This window comes from Schistocerca piceifrons, chromosome 8, assembly GCF_021461385.2.
Source record: "Schistocerca piceifrons isolate TAMUIC-IGC-003096 chromosome 8, iqSchPice1.1, whole genome shotgun sequence".
NCBI lineage: Eukaryota > Metazoa > Arthropoda > Insecta > Orthoptera > Acrididae > Schistocerca > Schistocerca piceifrons.
This window is the reverse complement of record NC_060145.1, coordinates 129120910-129137644: the sequence shown is the minus strand read 5'-3', so window position 1 is coordinate 129137644 and position 16735 is coordinate 129120910.

The window sequence follows — 16735 nt, the reverse complement described above, 5'->3', positions numbered from 1 at the left end:
AGAAATCAATGGCCTTGTGGACAGGAATGCAGATTTACAAGATCGTCTGTCGATGTAGCGCTGAGATACTGAAATTAAAACATGTTTAGAAAGTGATTCAGGGATATTTTTATGTCTGCCAACAGCAGGTGGCTACGAAAGGACTATGTGGTCATCTGAAGATATTGCAAAGGTTGGGACTTTACGTTGCCTGTCTACGGCATGGGACCCTTACGTGGCCTTCATTTATCGTTAATCTCTCAGCACAAAGCCCCAAGTGACAGAAATAAAAACGTAGGTGACACCAGTATATAAAAAGGGTAAAAGACGGACCCGCAAATTTACAGATCAATATTCCTAACTTCGATTTGCCGCAGAATCGTAGAGCATATTCTCAATTTCAATATAACAAACTTTCTTGAGACCGAGAAGCTTATGACCACGAATCTGCATAGTTTTAGAAAGCATCGCCCGTTAGAAACTCAGCTTGCCCTTTTCTCACATGATATACAGCGAACTATGGATGAAGGGCAAGAGGCAGATTCCGTATTTCTAGGTTTCCGGGCAGTATTTGACACCGTGCCCCATTGCAGGCTGTTAACGAAGGCTCGAGCATATGGGATAAGTAGACAGATACGTGAGTGGCTCGAAGACTTCTTAAATAATAGAACCCAGTATGTTGTTCTCGGCCGGCCGGAGTGGCCGAGCGGTTCTAGGCGCTTCAGTCTGGAACCGCGCAACCGCTGCGTTCGCAGGTTCGAATCCTGCCTCGGGCATGGATATGTGTGATGTCCTTAGGTTAGTTAGGTTTAAGTAGTTCTAAGTTCTAGGGGACTGATGACCTAAGCAGTTAAGACCCATAGTGCTCAGAGCCATTTGAACCATTTTGTTGTCCTCGACGGCGAGTGTTCATCAGAGACAAGGGTATCGTCAGGAACCACCACCACCTAGAGACTTTGACTTTACAGTTTCTTCATTGTCATGGTATATGAGATATCAACCACTGTGGGTGTTATTATGCCAGCACATATTAAAACTGTGTCATTGCAGGTAACGCTGAATAAGGGTCTTGAGATAGCACAAATTTCATGTTTGAATAGAAGAACAACCACAAATGCATGCCAAATGCAAAATAAAGTTGAATAGATGCCAATATAAAGGACACAACTCAATAAGACAGTGATGACCAACCAACTGGAAGTATGTTATCAACTAAACATTCCGTACCAAGCTGTGCTGTATGAACTAAGGGACACTTGACATGTCGATTAACCTTCTGGGACATTTAAGATACCGGACAGATTAAGTAACCGGAAGCGTTATTAACGAGAATACCGTTATATGAGGCGGCTCAAGTGATACAGGACGCCACTGAAATCTGGTTGTGATGACACCTATTCTGCAGCGTAACCTGAAGTGCAGGCTAGGTTGAAAGATGATTATTTGGTCATGAGTTGGCGAATGTCTAATAATGGGAAAAACTAACACATGGAAAAACAACACAGATATGCTTCATACGGAGAGATCGCTTTTTAAACATGAAAACAGCAGTTTCAACATCAGTCAGCACACATGCTAACTAATGCGAGAGTGAAAAACAACACCCACTCAGAAATAGAGAATAAAACGTACCGGTAATGTGCAACAAAATAGAAATTGCAGAGAAATTTAAACACGAATAAAATGTAACACGAGCCACACATATATATTTCGTTTTGGCCGAGTGGTTCTAGGCGCTTCAGTCTGGAACCGCGCGACTGCTACGGTTGCAGGTTCGAATCCTGCCTCGGGCATGGATGTGTGTGATGTCCTTAGGTTAGTTAGGTTTAAGTAGTTCTAAGTTCTAGGGGCCTGATGACCTCAGATGTTAAGTCCCATAGTGCTCAGAGCCATTTCAACCATTTTATATTTCGTTTTCAAAATCAAAATAAAGCCACTTGAAAACGAATGCTATTTACTGCGAACCTTTGCTCACAATTTTAGTCAAATGTATCCAAAATTTAAGATATTCCACTAGAAAAAAATAATGATTGTACTAGTTGGGTAGTTTTCACACGCCTTCGTGTGCTCAGTGGGTTGGAAATTGTCCCGATGAATCGCTGAAAGCCATTTCCGACGCAGATTCGCATCTTTCGGAACGGAAAACGACATTACTTTCGGTCCAGTTGCGTAATTCCCACGACACCTTGGCACACATCATTTGTAAACAATGTTCACAGTAGATTCACTATAATCGCTAGTATTAAGCACGAATGTAGTACTCGATCCAACAAACGTGTAGATAAACAAACGCTTCGAAACACAAAATGGTGGCCCGCTCGGAGTGACGTCACGACCTGTTATGTATTTCGCGCCGCGGCCTTGTCTCTGTGGGTGGTGCAGGAACTCGCCGGGGAAGTTTGATAGGACCACTGTTGTTCTCTGTGTCATAAATGATTTGGCTGACAGGGTGGGCAGCAATCTGCGGTTGCTTGCTGTGATGCTGTGGCGTAGCGTAAGGTGTCGAAGTTGAGTTGAGAGGCACTGTGGCATCAAGCAGTCAGGCCTGCAAGATGAGTGGTCTGCCAAGCGAGTGGATTCATTCTTATTTATCGAGTAACATAAACTCTAGTACTCACAAAATGGTTCAAATGGCTCTGAGCACTATGGGACTCAACTGCTGAGGTCATTAGTCCCCTAGAACTTAGAACTAGTTAAACCTAACTAACCTAAGGACATCACGAACATCCATTCCCGAGGCAGGATTCGAACCTGCGACCGTAGCGGTCTTGCGGTTCCAGACTGCAGCGCCTTTAACCGCACGGCCACTTCGGCCGGCTCTAGTACTCACACTTAAGTTACAAGTTATCCTCCTATATGATTAATACGCAACGGAAACACGCATCTGACTATCAGTAATTTACAGAACTCTGACTGTACACTACGCACTGGCAATACCACATTTTCTTTTTGTCTTTTATTTAACGGCTTTTGTCAGCACGTGGCCACCGCACTGAATATGAATGGCACACACATTATAAATTCGGGACATTATGACAACATACAATTCGAAGGAAAAATCCACCAATCTTTTTCTTTTCACTATCTTATTTATTTCGATAAATTCTCTAACCTAAACACACAAATTCTACAACCTACAACAATAACACATGAGAAATTCCGCCCAGTGGGCATGGCTTTACAATGGTGAATCTCTATATTATAGTCTCGTAATTATTTTTAACACTACAGTGCACTTTCTGGATAGGATGGTGGATCTTTTATTATACCTCACACTTCGACTCTCACAATCATCATCACGAAACTTTCCTCCAGACCGAGCGGTACCGAAGGAACAAGCATAACCCACAAATCTTTTGAAACTACCTCGCTACTCTCCCATGCAAACCACACATACCCAAATTACATGACATACATCACACTGCAATAAGAAATATAAAACACTAAATAGTCACAACACTATCACTTTCGGCTTTCCCACTTCAATTAATATTTATCCCAGTTTCACACGACACTGCCCCACTTCGTAATTCTACTTTCCTGCTATGAACTCTGGAGACATATGCACGTCTTCCTGTGCAATGCAAGCCAAGTGGCGTTGCTGGATAGACGGCCGACTCACCTTGCTTCTCTCTCAGAGTTTGAATCTAGCGTCACACGGAATTATATCACGCAAGGTAATTTTAAGAACGTATTCATCACACACGCGAGTCCTCAACTGATACCATGGACGAGTACTTCTCTTTATCCTTTGTCTCATACACAGATTGAGACTCACACAGTACTCACCACGTGGAAGTACTCGTCTCTAATTTCAAGTCCTGCACACGCCATTTCTTAAATATTTCAACTTATGGTGCACACGCTATTTCTTAAATATTTCAACTTATTGTACACACTCTAGTAATTCAGCTTAACTTAAGCACACGGAAGTATTTCAACTTATTGCTACACGTGGTTTCATTGTGACCGTTGGTCACTTCCGAAGATTACTACAATCCCTTTAATATTACCTGCCTGACATTTAATTCTCCCCACAAAAGTTCCTGAAATAGAGAAATTATTATTTCAAACTAATCTTAAATATTCCACATGCATACCATGTCTCCACTCTTTCATCATTACGAAGCACAACTAAAACAGGTCTTAACAGCACAAGATCCAGCGGCAGAGTGCTGAAACATGGCCGTTCTCTAGGTCCTCTCACACCTCTGTCGAAGTGGGGAGGCACCTTGCTACCCTATTGGTCAGCCACATTTCAGGTGCTCAAAGCTCAGGTAAATTTCATGTCTTTGGTCCCACCAAAGGTGGCCAAAGGATCGACTCAAAGATGATCATATATTCACATTCACTATCTGCGGTTAGCAGACGACCATACATTCATTCATTTCACAGATCTCACCAAACTGGATGTAGGGATTTACTTTGTGGGAGTGCACATGTGATCAATTAAATAAATAAGTTGTCATTCCTTCCCACACTGGTATCCGGCTTCGCTGTATTAATTGAAATTGAGTTATTTAAAAAAATGTGTTGTGTGTTGTTCTGACAAAAATGATGAAGTATGTTGTACCTATTTTCAATGTCGGGCGGTACTGTACCCTTTCAGAGCGACTGTAGAAATATGGAAGATGACTTACACAAAATTTCTAGTTTTTGTGATGAATGGCAGCTAACTATAAACGTGTAAAAATGTAAGTTAATGCAGATGAGTAGGAAGAGCAAACGTGTAATGTTCGGATGTAGTACTACTAGTGTCCTGCTTGGTATAGTCAAGTCGTACGAATATCTGGGCGTAACGTTGCAGAGCGATATGAAATGTAACGAGCATGTGAGAAGTGTGGTAACAAAGGCGAATGGCTGACTTGGGTTTATTGGGAGTATTTGAAGAAAGAGTGGTTCACTTTTAAAGGATATTCCATACAGGACGCTGATGCGACCTGTTCTTGAGTACTGCTCGAGTGTTTGGGATCCGTACCAGGCCGAATTAAAGGAGGACATCGAAGCAATTCAGAGGCGGGCTGCTAGATTTGTAACCGGTAGGTTCGAACAACACGCAAGTATTGATGTTTCGGGAACTGAAATGGGAATCCCTGGGGGGAAAGCGACGTTCTTTTCGAGAAACACTATTGAAGAAATTTAGAGAAGCGGCATTTGAAGCTGACTGCCAAACGATTCTACTGCCGCCAACATACATTGCACTTAAGGAGCACGAAGGTGAGATACGAGAAATTAGGCCTCATAAAGAGGTATATAGACAGTAGTTTTTCCATCGCTCTGTTTGCGAGTGGAAGAGGAAAGGATATGACTCGTAGTGGTTCAGGGTACCCTCCGCCACACACCGTATCTATGTAGATGCAGAAGTAGATGTAGATGTACATCTCTATGACTACTCTTTGTCTACCACCGTACCCCAAAGAATTAAGTCCGTGATTTTGAGCCGTAGTGCAAGCGTAATCAAATCATGTAGTACGTGCAAATGGCTCTGAGCACTATGGGACTTAACATCTGAGGTCATCAGTCCCCTAAAACTTAGAACTACTTAAACCTAACTAACCTAAGGACATCACACACACCCATGCCCGAAGCAGGATTCGAACCTGCGACCGTAGCGGTCGCGCGGTGCCATACTGAAGCGCCTAGAACCGCTCGGCCACTCCGGCCGGCCAGTATGTGCAAGATGAGAAAGAATTGCTACATTAAGTTCTAAAATATTGGCGGATAACTCTAGCTACGACTGTAGAACTGTCATCTTCTGAGAAGCGAGACACATTGTCTACAGGAAAATGAATGCGGCAACAAGGAAGTTGAAGAGGTTGTTCCAGAGATGGGAGAAACCTTTTAGAATTGCACCGAACACAAAGGGGGAAAATGTTCCAGATTTGAAGGAAAATGCTGAGCAATTAGAGTATGATCGCAGGAAATGTTGCTTATAGAGTTAAACGCAAACATAGCGAATTAGCACATTTGAATGGTAAACTAACTGATCACGTACATGTTTCAGGAAAGAACTGGTTGCAAACAATTTCTAGTGGATCTTTTATGGAGCAAACTGAAAATGTTATGGAATTCACTTTGAAAATGGAAAGTGAAATTCAGTAATCCCACAGTAATTCACTGATCGTAAACCAAAAGTTTTTGTAACGTTAAAGGATATAATAAATGAGAAGTATACAGGAAGGGGGGACTTCCCTGCCATGTGTTTCGTAAGAACGAGCACTTTCATAAGAATTGAAGATACAAAAAAAAAAAAGAAAATGGTAGTAAGCAAAGTGAGAGTAAACAAAGACAAAATTTGAAAAAAAAAGTAAAATGGATCAAGTTGTAAGATAACTTTTCAGAATAGAAAAAAACCTGAAAGAGTTGAAAGTGGCACTATAGGTGGTTTCTCCGTACTACAGGTCTGTGTGGTCCAAGTCTGTGAGAGCCTCTTCCCCAGAAAAGAAAGCAGTGCCCCCTGAGATGATGAAAGGGGCTGACGTCCTTTGGAAACGTTACCCTATCATTTAAACGATCACGGAAAAGTGTGGTCTAACTAACATAAAACTTAGTAATAACAACAATAGTAATAATAAAAATACACTAAAGAATGAGAAATCTCGATTACGTCCATACCTGCGTATGAGTTAAAGATGTGTGCGGCGTGTGCCTATAAGCTTCAATGGAGTGCGACGTGGCGAGACGGTTCGCGGTGACGTCACAGCTTGCATCCTAACCGCGCGTGACCCCCACCGTGTGTTCTAGAATCTGTGGCTCGTAGCGCTACCGTTTCAGAATTTATTCCTTTTGTCTATAAGATTTAAAAGAGAAGCGTGGGATCTTATGTCTTATATTATTCAGTCAGGACTAAGTACAACTATTGTACATGTGTAAGTAACGGTTCACCCACCCATGCGGCGAGACTTGGCTGGTGAGATCTTTCTTTGCAGGCTAAGCAAAATTAAATTCCCTCCTTCACACCGTACGCAATCGCCGAAGCCACGGGCATTGAGCAGTTAAATTAACAGACAAAAGAACAGTACCCCCTATGATTGCAAGACAAGAGAAAGAAGAATATGAAGAATACTCTACTCAGTTAATCACATGTAACAAATTATGTCCATAAAATATTTCAAACTGTCAGTTAACATGAGGCGTCATCACAACGATGTAAGGGCATACAACAGTATGCTGTTTTTAACTACCTGTATGTGCTTCAACAGGCAATCTCCTAACCACACCTCCTGCGTGGGCGGGGTCAGTTTTGTATTTTCAAATAGGAACCAATCATTTTCATTGCATATTCGGATTCTACTCCAAAAAAATACGTACTGTTTACTCGAACCATTGTTTCCGATTCGCGGCAGATGGCGCTGTAATCGACAAGTATGAACTGTGCCTGTTTTATTGCAGTTAGCAACCGACGCACTTGATTCTGCAGTTCATTTACAATGTCAATTTAAAGCTTTGTGTTCTAACGGTTTATATTGTTATTGAAACATTACTTTAATGTCGCAAATTTGATTATTCAGTGCAATATCGTCAGGCGTTTCAGTGTTTGGTTAGACACTACGTTTAGCCTGATGCAGGAGCAACGGCGTGGATGTAATAGTTTACTGTTCCCATCGAGATGCTTGATACGGGTGAGCCCCTTGCCTCTCACAACAGGGGTGCCCGATTTCGGCGAGTATTCGTGGAGGTGCGCCTGTCACTAACATGTCATGGACATTTTATCTTATTACAATTATTATTTATTATTATTTGTATTTCACTGGTAGCTGCGTAGCGGCCAGCGCGTAAATTTACGGCGGTTGAATGGAAACACACACCGAAATCGGTCACCCTTATGACGGGTTTCAAGGGCAGCCGCTGAAATCAAGCATTCCGATGTTTTGCGGACTCGTCCCACAGGAAACAGAAAAATACGTTATCATAGAGGTAGCTTATTTGGCGGAAATGTTAGTGTCCAGCCATATTATTTGTGCTGTACAATCACAGTTGCAACACTCAAGTAATGTTGGAACACCTATATTAACCATTAGAACTCAAAGGTTTACATTTACATCGTAAATGAAATGTACAATCAAATGTCTGGGTTCTTAATTTCAGAAAACAATCACACCTGATTTATATCGAGTACAACGCCATCTGCCACGAAAGGGAACCTGGTTATGAGTACAACGAAAAACCAGCATAAGTTGCAAATTTCACTTCTTTTATTCACTCGACGACTAGTTTCGGGCTGGGAGCCATTTCCAAACAGTTGGAACAGACAGTTGACCTGGCATTTCCGGAAGTGCAAAAACCATGTCAAAAATGCATACGTACTATGAAGTGCAAACGAACAGTTACAGCTTGTGCGTATAAATCTTACATATATGCGCTTCAACTGTTCGTTTGCATTTCGTAATGCGCATACATTTTTGACTTGGTTTTGCGTTTTCGTAAATACCTATTTGACTATCCGTTATGATGATTTGAAAATGGAACCCGGCCCGAAACCAATCACTGAGTGAATAAAAAAAGTGAAATTTGCAACTTTTTCTGGCTTTCGTTGTACTGGTTAACAGAGGTTGCTGACCTACAATTATTCCGGCATGCTGGAAACTCGTAACAATGGTTTGAGTAAACGGTAAGTATTTTTTGCCGATGAATCCGAATATGCAATAAAAGTTGGTTAAGAGCTGGCCAGTTGTATGGTAACGCAGGCTGATGCACCCTTTACTAACGTTACCTCTTGATGCGTCGTTTTCGAGATATTTAGTTGTCTCAAGTTGAAACAAACTTGAAAAAATTCCTAAACCTTGGGTGGTCTCTACGTTTCATCCACTGTAATCACCGGATCTGACACCGTCAGTTAATTACTGTTCCCCGTAGCTGCACAATTCTTTGTGGTGTGTATTAATAAAACAACAGTAATAAATTTTTGATCGTGAATCGTTAAGACGAAAAAGCAAAATTTCTTAAAACGAAACAGGAATTTTCAAATAATGGACAACATATTATGGCTAGAACTTTCTCTGTGTGTCAAGACAATTGCGCGTCGGCCAAAAGGAATGTTCGTCGTTGCAGAGAGGATAAAATCTTGTAGCGAAAGGGTGGTTTCCTTTTAATCAGAATTTCCGCCGTTAATTCTCGAGGCGGGGGACAGCGAACGAAGGAAAAGCGACCGAGGAAGTGAGGCAAGAAGAGCGGAATAAGATCGTCTTAGAAACGAGCTCCGTAAACGGACGCCGCAAATTTTGTAAGGCGGGCACGTAAAGCGGATATAACAAATGGAAGGAGATTACAGGCGCGCCCCCGATATCCGCAGCGCTGGCCTCTTAGCCAATCAGAGGCGGAGTTCTGAAGAAGCAGCCAATTAGAGGCGGCTCGTCAGTGGAAACCCGGCCGCCAGGAATTGAATTAGCCTTTCGGCGCGGCAGAATGAGGCACGCAATTAATGCTCTGATAAGGAAACAGCCCGCCGCTTACGCTTCTCCACCGCTCTCCAAACTCGCCCTCTAGTATAGACGTTCTCTTCACTCAGCGAGACGCTCTCGTGGGATATTAATGTCATTTACTTCGGCTTACCTCCGGCCGTAGTTAAGCAGATCAGTCTACGATGAAAGACAAAGTGAACCATTATAAGGAAAGCATCATACCGATAGGAACGAAACCAAACGACTCGCGGGACTAACTTTTTAAGAGTATGTCAGCAAGATATTTACAAATTTTGGAGGTAGGTTTCTCAAATCAAGAAGAGAACGACATGCATATAAAAATACACTGAAGAGCCAAAGAAGCTGGTATAGGCATGCGTGTTCAAATACAGAGATATATAAACAAGGAGAATACAGCGCTGCTGTCGGCAACGCCTATATAAGACAAGTGTCGGGTGCTGTTGTTAGATCGGTTACTGCTGCTACAATGGCAGGTTGTAACCTCCCCCTCACTTATCGAACTCAATGACAGCGAAAAATTAAACCGCGTGTACCTAATGGAAATTTGGGAAAAGCAATCGTCACCGAAGTTAATCTGTCGGTAAAGAGGGAGGAAAGGGTTACATCTAAATGTACGGAAAAATGCAAATGAAATTGGTGAAAATTAATTTTGAGAAAAGGGTAAAATTAATAAAGAAAGTAAATGTGCGGTCGTTACGTTAACAATTAATTGGCGTTAATTAGATACTTGAGATTTGGAGAAAATTATGGTCGCCAGTCCTATGGACAACTACGATAATAACTGAAAAAGAAAGGTTATTGCACATATAATTAGCACTAAAAGTGTGGCAACTGAAGGTTGTCACGTGTTGTGTAAAAACTGAATGTTTGTCAGAAGTAATAAATTTCGCTACAAAAAAAATGGTTCAAATGGCTCTGAGCACTATGGGACTCAACATCAGTGGTCATCAGTCCCCTAGAACTTAGAACTACTTAAACTGAACTAACCTAAGGACATCACACACATCCATGCCCGAGGCAGGATTCGAACCTGCGACCGTAGCAGTCGCGCAGCTCCGGACTGAGCGCCTAGAACCGCGAGACCACCGCGGCCGGCAAATTTCGCTACACTCTGTCTTAATTTAGCAAAATAATTAATAAAACCGGAAAATTGAAAGTTAATTTAGTGACTGAAATTAATAGTGAACTTTGTTTCTGAAAGCGCTACGAAATTCAGTAAAATAAGGTTAGTCTTGGGCTACCTCAACAATCATTTCAAAAGCTACTTGAATCTACGCAATTTAGAAATAGAGATTTAACTTGAATTAAATGATTCTGAACAATTAACAATAGTAAAATTTAGTACGTACCAAACTGAGCTGCAGTCACAGTTAAGCTAAACTATGGCAACAAAACTCGCACTCTCAATTTGTGCTTGTGTAATCCAAATATTGTAGCCAGCTATGAATACCTTAACTGAACTTTGAAATTAAAGCAGTGAAATCGAATGATATTACTTTAATGCTGGCGTTTAATTTCAATGACACTCGGGTTCATTCCAGAAAAGGAAGGGACCCTGCTTGGTAATGCAATTGGGACAATGAGCAACAAAGGTTCATGCTACGTTGCTGTAATTTAAAGAGGCAAATGGAACAATTTTAAAAGCTGAGGTCTGCCATACAGTTCTAAAACTTCACGTGCTTCCAGTCTTCCTTGCTGGTTGATTGAAGGTTTGAAGTGGAGGTGGCGACAGTCACTGTTGCAGAAGCTGGATGTTGGCACGCCTTCTTCTCGACATGGTCACCAGGCGAAACAGGCTGTTGATGTGCGCCAGCTAATGCTTCCCGTCTGCGACACCGTGTCAGAAACTATCATAGCAAGTCAAGCACAATTACATGCTGCCAAACCCCGAAAGCACGGCAACTCGCGGGAGCGTCACATAACACACCTGCTCCACCGCCCTACTCCAGCCAGACTCTCTCTGCCCGCGATCCATGCGGCAGAGTTAACACTACCAAAGATCCTAAACACTTTGGTTCTCCACACGACCTATCGATGTAATCGTTCGATAGCATAGTTTTCCCTAGGCCAGACCCAGCGTAATAATACAAATAATATTTACAAAACAAACCAATTATACATCGACATAAATGCATAAATATATATATATATATACATAGTAAAACAATTACAATATATAAAGACACAGAAATGTCATATCTTCAGGTAACAAAATAAGGAAAAAATTTATAGTAGAATAGATGGAAATAGGAGGATATGCATTTCCGGCGTTACAAGGTTATCAAAATTTAAGTGAGTTTGAACGTGGTGCCATAGTTGGCGCACGAGCGATGGCACGCAGCATCTTCGAGGTACCGATGAATTGGGAATTTTCCCGTACGTCCATTTCCCGAGCGTACCGTGAATATCAGGAATCTAGTAAAACATCGAACCTCCGACATCGCTGCGGCCGGAAAAAGATCCTGGAAGAACGGGGCCAACGATGAGTGAAGAGAATCGTTCAGTGTGATAGAAAACCCTTCCCCAAACTGCTGCAGATTTCAATGCTGAGCCATCAACAAGTGTCAGCGGGCGAACCATTCAACGAAACATCATCGATATGTGCGTGTATCCTTGACGACTGCAGGACACAGAGCTTTACGCCTCGCCTGGATCCGTCAACACCAACACTGGACTGTTGATGACTGGAAACATGTTGCGTGTCGGACGAGTCTCGTTTCAAATTGTATCGAGCGGATGGGCGTGTACGGGTATGAAGACCACCTTATGAATTGATGGATCCTGCATGTCAGTAGGGGACTGTGCAGGCTGGTGGAGGCTCTGTAACGGTGTGGGGCATGTGCATTTGGAGTGATATGTGACCCCTGATACGTCTAGATACGACTCAGACAGGTGACACGTACGTAAGCATCCTGTCTGATCACCTGCATCCATTCATGTCTATTGTACATTCCGATGGACTTGGGCAATTCCAGCAGGACAATGCGACACCCCACACTTCTAGAATCGCTACAGAGTGGCTTCAAGAACACTCTTCTGAGTTTAAACACTTCCGCTGGCCACCAGACTCCCCAGACATGAACATTATTGACCATATCTGGGATGCCTTGCAACGTGCTACTCAGCTTCACCCTTCATACTCTTAAGGATTTATGGACAGCCGTACAGGATCCGCGGCGTCAATTTCCTCCAGCACTATTTCAGACATTAGTAGAGTCCATGCCACGTCGTGTTGCGGCACTTCTGCGTGCTCGTGGAGGCCCCACACGATATTTGGCAGGCTTAGCAGTTTATTTGGCTCTTCAGTGTGATACAGCTTGTTAAAAGTAGGATCACACATAGAAAGCACTTCGACAGTATAGTACAGAAGCTAAGTGAAACAAATACACAATATGACCTGCTGAAATTACATTTTAATTCAAAGATAATAGCTACACTAAAGTTACCGCGATTTTTGATGGTGCCCTAGACATTACAGGAAGTGGGACATGATTCTTAGCACGGTGTGAGGTCACCACGGACGCCTGTACATGCTCTGCAACGTTCTCCCGTGCTGGCGACGAAGTTGGTGAGGAGTTCTTGTGGAAAAGCGCTCCTTTTCTCAACCAAAGCGGTCGACAACTGTTGGACGGTAGTTGGCGCATGTGGACGTGCTGCGGTACATCCCTCCAACGACTCCCACACGTGCTCGACGGGATTTGACTCGGATGAACGAGAAGGGCAAATCCATTCTCTTAATATCCTCTGATTCATGCAGCCCTGAAAAGAAGGACGTGGGGAAGGTGTACAGCTTAGTAATAAAGTTGGCCAGGGCGTATACCCTGTTAAAAGATTTGGAGGCCGCTACAGCCACGCAATATTATGCCTCCCACACCATAACACCTGGACAACCGAAACGATCGTGTTCGATGACGTTCCTGGATGAATTACGTGCTCCAACCTCTCGCCATATGAAGCTGCGTCCAACGTCGTCGAACATGATCGTTTCAACGGTCCAGACGTGTAGGTGTGGGGAAGAGTAAAGTTGCACCAACGATCGTGCAGCAGTTGTCAATCACACTGGTGGAGGAATGGAAAGCTCTACGAGAAGAACTCTTTACCAATCTTTCGGCCGGCGTGGGAATGCTTTCTGGAAGAAGTACTGCCGTCTTTGGTGGTCACACGCCCTATTAAGAACCATACCCCTCCTTATGTCCAGGGAACCATTATAGATCTCGTAATTACAGTTTTTGAATGAAATCTCATTGCCATTCGTCTCATTGCTGATTTCTTTCAGTTAACTTCTACTGCTATACTGCAGAAGTTGTTCCCATGTATGGCTCAAGCTTTGCACACTAGTGTGGCTTAGTTGTTAGCGAAAAACTCTTTTACAAAGTTCTCTACATCTACATCCGATCGTCATCTTAGGGTGTGTGGCGGAGGATACTTTCCGTACTACTGTCACTTTCCCCCTTTCCTGTTCCAGTAGCGTATCTTTCGTTGGCAGAAAGATTGTTGGTAAGCCTCCTTGTAGGTTCCCATCTCTTTACTTTCATCGGTCTGCGATTTTGGCGAGATATACGTAGGAGGAAGCGAAACTCTGACTGACCCTCCCAGGAACGCACGCTCTCGGCAGTTTAACAGTAAACAACAGAGTGGTGCGCGACGACTCCCTCGTGTCTCGTCTGCCGCTGTAGTTGGCTGAGCATCGCCGTGACGCTTGCGCGCTTACTAATCGAACCCATGACGAAACGCGCTGCTCTTCTTTGGATATCCTCTATTTCATCTGCCGCCTCTTATCACCAAGCATCAGGCACAAGCTCAAACTGCGCGGAATCGCCTCTACTCGTGCTGTGGTGCACCTATTAATAAGCCTGGCGGTGTCGCCGAGTGGTTCTAGGCGCTTCAGTCCGGAACCGCGCGGCTGCTACGGTCGCAGGTTCGAATCCTGCCTCGGGCATGGATGTGTGTGATGTCCTTAGGATAGGTTTAAGTAGTCCTAAGTCTAGGGGACTGATGACCTCAGATGTTAAGTCCCATAGTCCTTAGAGCCATTTGAACCATTTTAACCTATTAATAGACCACCGTAATATCCCAAACATCAGCATCGAGTGTGATGTAGAAACACACCAGTCTGTGAACGTGGAAGATAAGGCTCCGTTGATCATGTCTGTGCCAGTTCTCTGGCGCGTTGCGTATCCGGCACTATCGATAGCCACTTGTATTTCTGTTTCCGTCTGGTTCGGCCTGCGCAGGCGCTGAGGCGGCTGCTGCCCTCTGGAGCGTTTCTCGCGGAGGGTCGCGCGCGCTCGGCTCGGCAGTTGGATTCGCACCGAGCTGGCGGATTTTTGCCTTCCACCCCGGCACGGAGGTGTGGTCTCGTTGTTGGCGGGCCTCGTTGATTTGGGCATTGGGCAGTGTGCCGTGTTGATGATGTGGTGTAGTGGACAACTGATGGATTCCCGCACGAGATCGCTCGAGGTTCTCAGCCTCTGAAAAGGGTGCCGCGATATCGCTTGGGTTTCCGCACTCGACAGTTGTAAGGACTGCAGGGAAGTTTTGTGTGTGTTTGCTCTGTCCGGTCTGCGTGGCGGGGTTCGTTTCACCTTACTTCAGCTTGTTCATATTTTCTGCGTGCTGCCGTTTTAGCCGGAGTCGTGTTTTCTGCTGATGTGTACCCGGTCGTCGTCCCCGTTTTCCCGCTCGGGGGGCAGCCATATCTGTTGGTGGGAATTATTTAGCAGCGTGTGTTTTGCGTAGACCCGGTGTGCTCACGCGCCCTGATTCTGAGTTTAAATTACTGTGGTTAGGCTGGCTCGGTTGCTGGAGTGTGTGTTATTGGTTTTCTGGATTGCTGGGGACTGCGCGCGCGCCTGTTCCGTTTGTGATGTGGCAGCAGTCTGATATTTTTATGTGTGCTTGTTAACTTGCTAGCAATTGCTTTTAGCCTTGTGCTTACTTACTTTATTTAAATTGCTGGGCATTGTCATTTGCTTGTTCTTTTACTCTTATTTATTTGTTGTGGTAGTTAGCCCTAAGATGATGTCAGATCTTGGTATCTGTCAACCTTATTTTGGTTACTAGCGCTCAGGTGCAAGATTGCCGGGCTTATCCCGGATTTGTCATTAATTGAGAGCTTTTTATACTGTATTTTTAGTAGTAGGTTTGGCAAGTGCACCTGCGTATGGTATTTATTGTGTTTACCCCTCCCCCCCTTCTTCCTCCTTCGTGTAAACTGATTTGGCAAGATTGCAAGGTGGCCTGTGTTATTACCTATGTAAGTTTGCCCGCTGCCGTAGTCGTAACTTGTTTTGACCGGCAAGCGGCCCATGTTGGCGAAAGTTTGCATGTGTTTGCGCTGTTAATGTTGGGCCTCGCCGTACATATATTTACTCATGTACGTGTTGTTGTGTTAAGGATTTTAGGGCATTTTTAGCTGAGATACCTGTTGAAAATTTTATCACTCTTTTAAAGAAGGTATAGGAAGGAGTACCTTCAACTGCAAATTTAATTGTAAATTATACATTTGTGCTTCACATTCAAAAATTTAACTGTATTAGGTGAAAGTGTGTAGTTTAATGCACAACGATTATTTGTCAAAGTATCAAATCGTAAAGGTTGTTTGGCAGTGATTCAAATGACACAGCCGGCCGGTGTGGCCGTGCGGTTAAAGGCGCTTCAGTCTGGAACCGCGTGACCGCTACGGTCGCAGGTTCGAATCCTGCCTCGGGCTTGGATGTGTGTGATGTCCTTAGGTTAGTTAGGCTTAATTAGTTCTAAGTTCTAGGCGACTGATGACCTCAGAAGTTAAGTCGCATAGTGCTCAGAGCCATTTGAACCAAATGACACAAATAAGTTTCTCTGTTCACATTTCACATTTCTATTACATCATATTGTAAGCAGTTTGATTGTTTGTGTCACTGTAATTTGTAAACCATAGTGTAATTCATTACAATTAATTAATTGTTTTGGGTAAATAAACCTTGTATTGTATGTCCCCTTTTCATTAACCGAATCCCATCCAAATCGTCCGCTCAATGTCGTTCTCAGATGCCCCCTTTTTCAGGTAGAGAGGGACTGCAGACAGTTTGGCTGCGATCTGTAAACAACTGTAAGTTACCAAAACTAGTCTACTACAATTAATACGATCTCACACAGAATTTCTAAAAAGCAGTTGCTTAACTTTCTCTATAAGATAAAGTGGACGCTTTGAATATCTTAACAATGTCAACCAAGGAGCGTTTCCTCCATTATAGATAATGATAGGAACCCATAAGTTTAATTAAGAGAAGCTTTAAAATACAGGTATATGTAAATAAATAAGGAATTTTTTTAAAAACAAAGAAAAGAAAAAA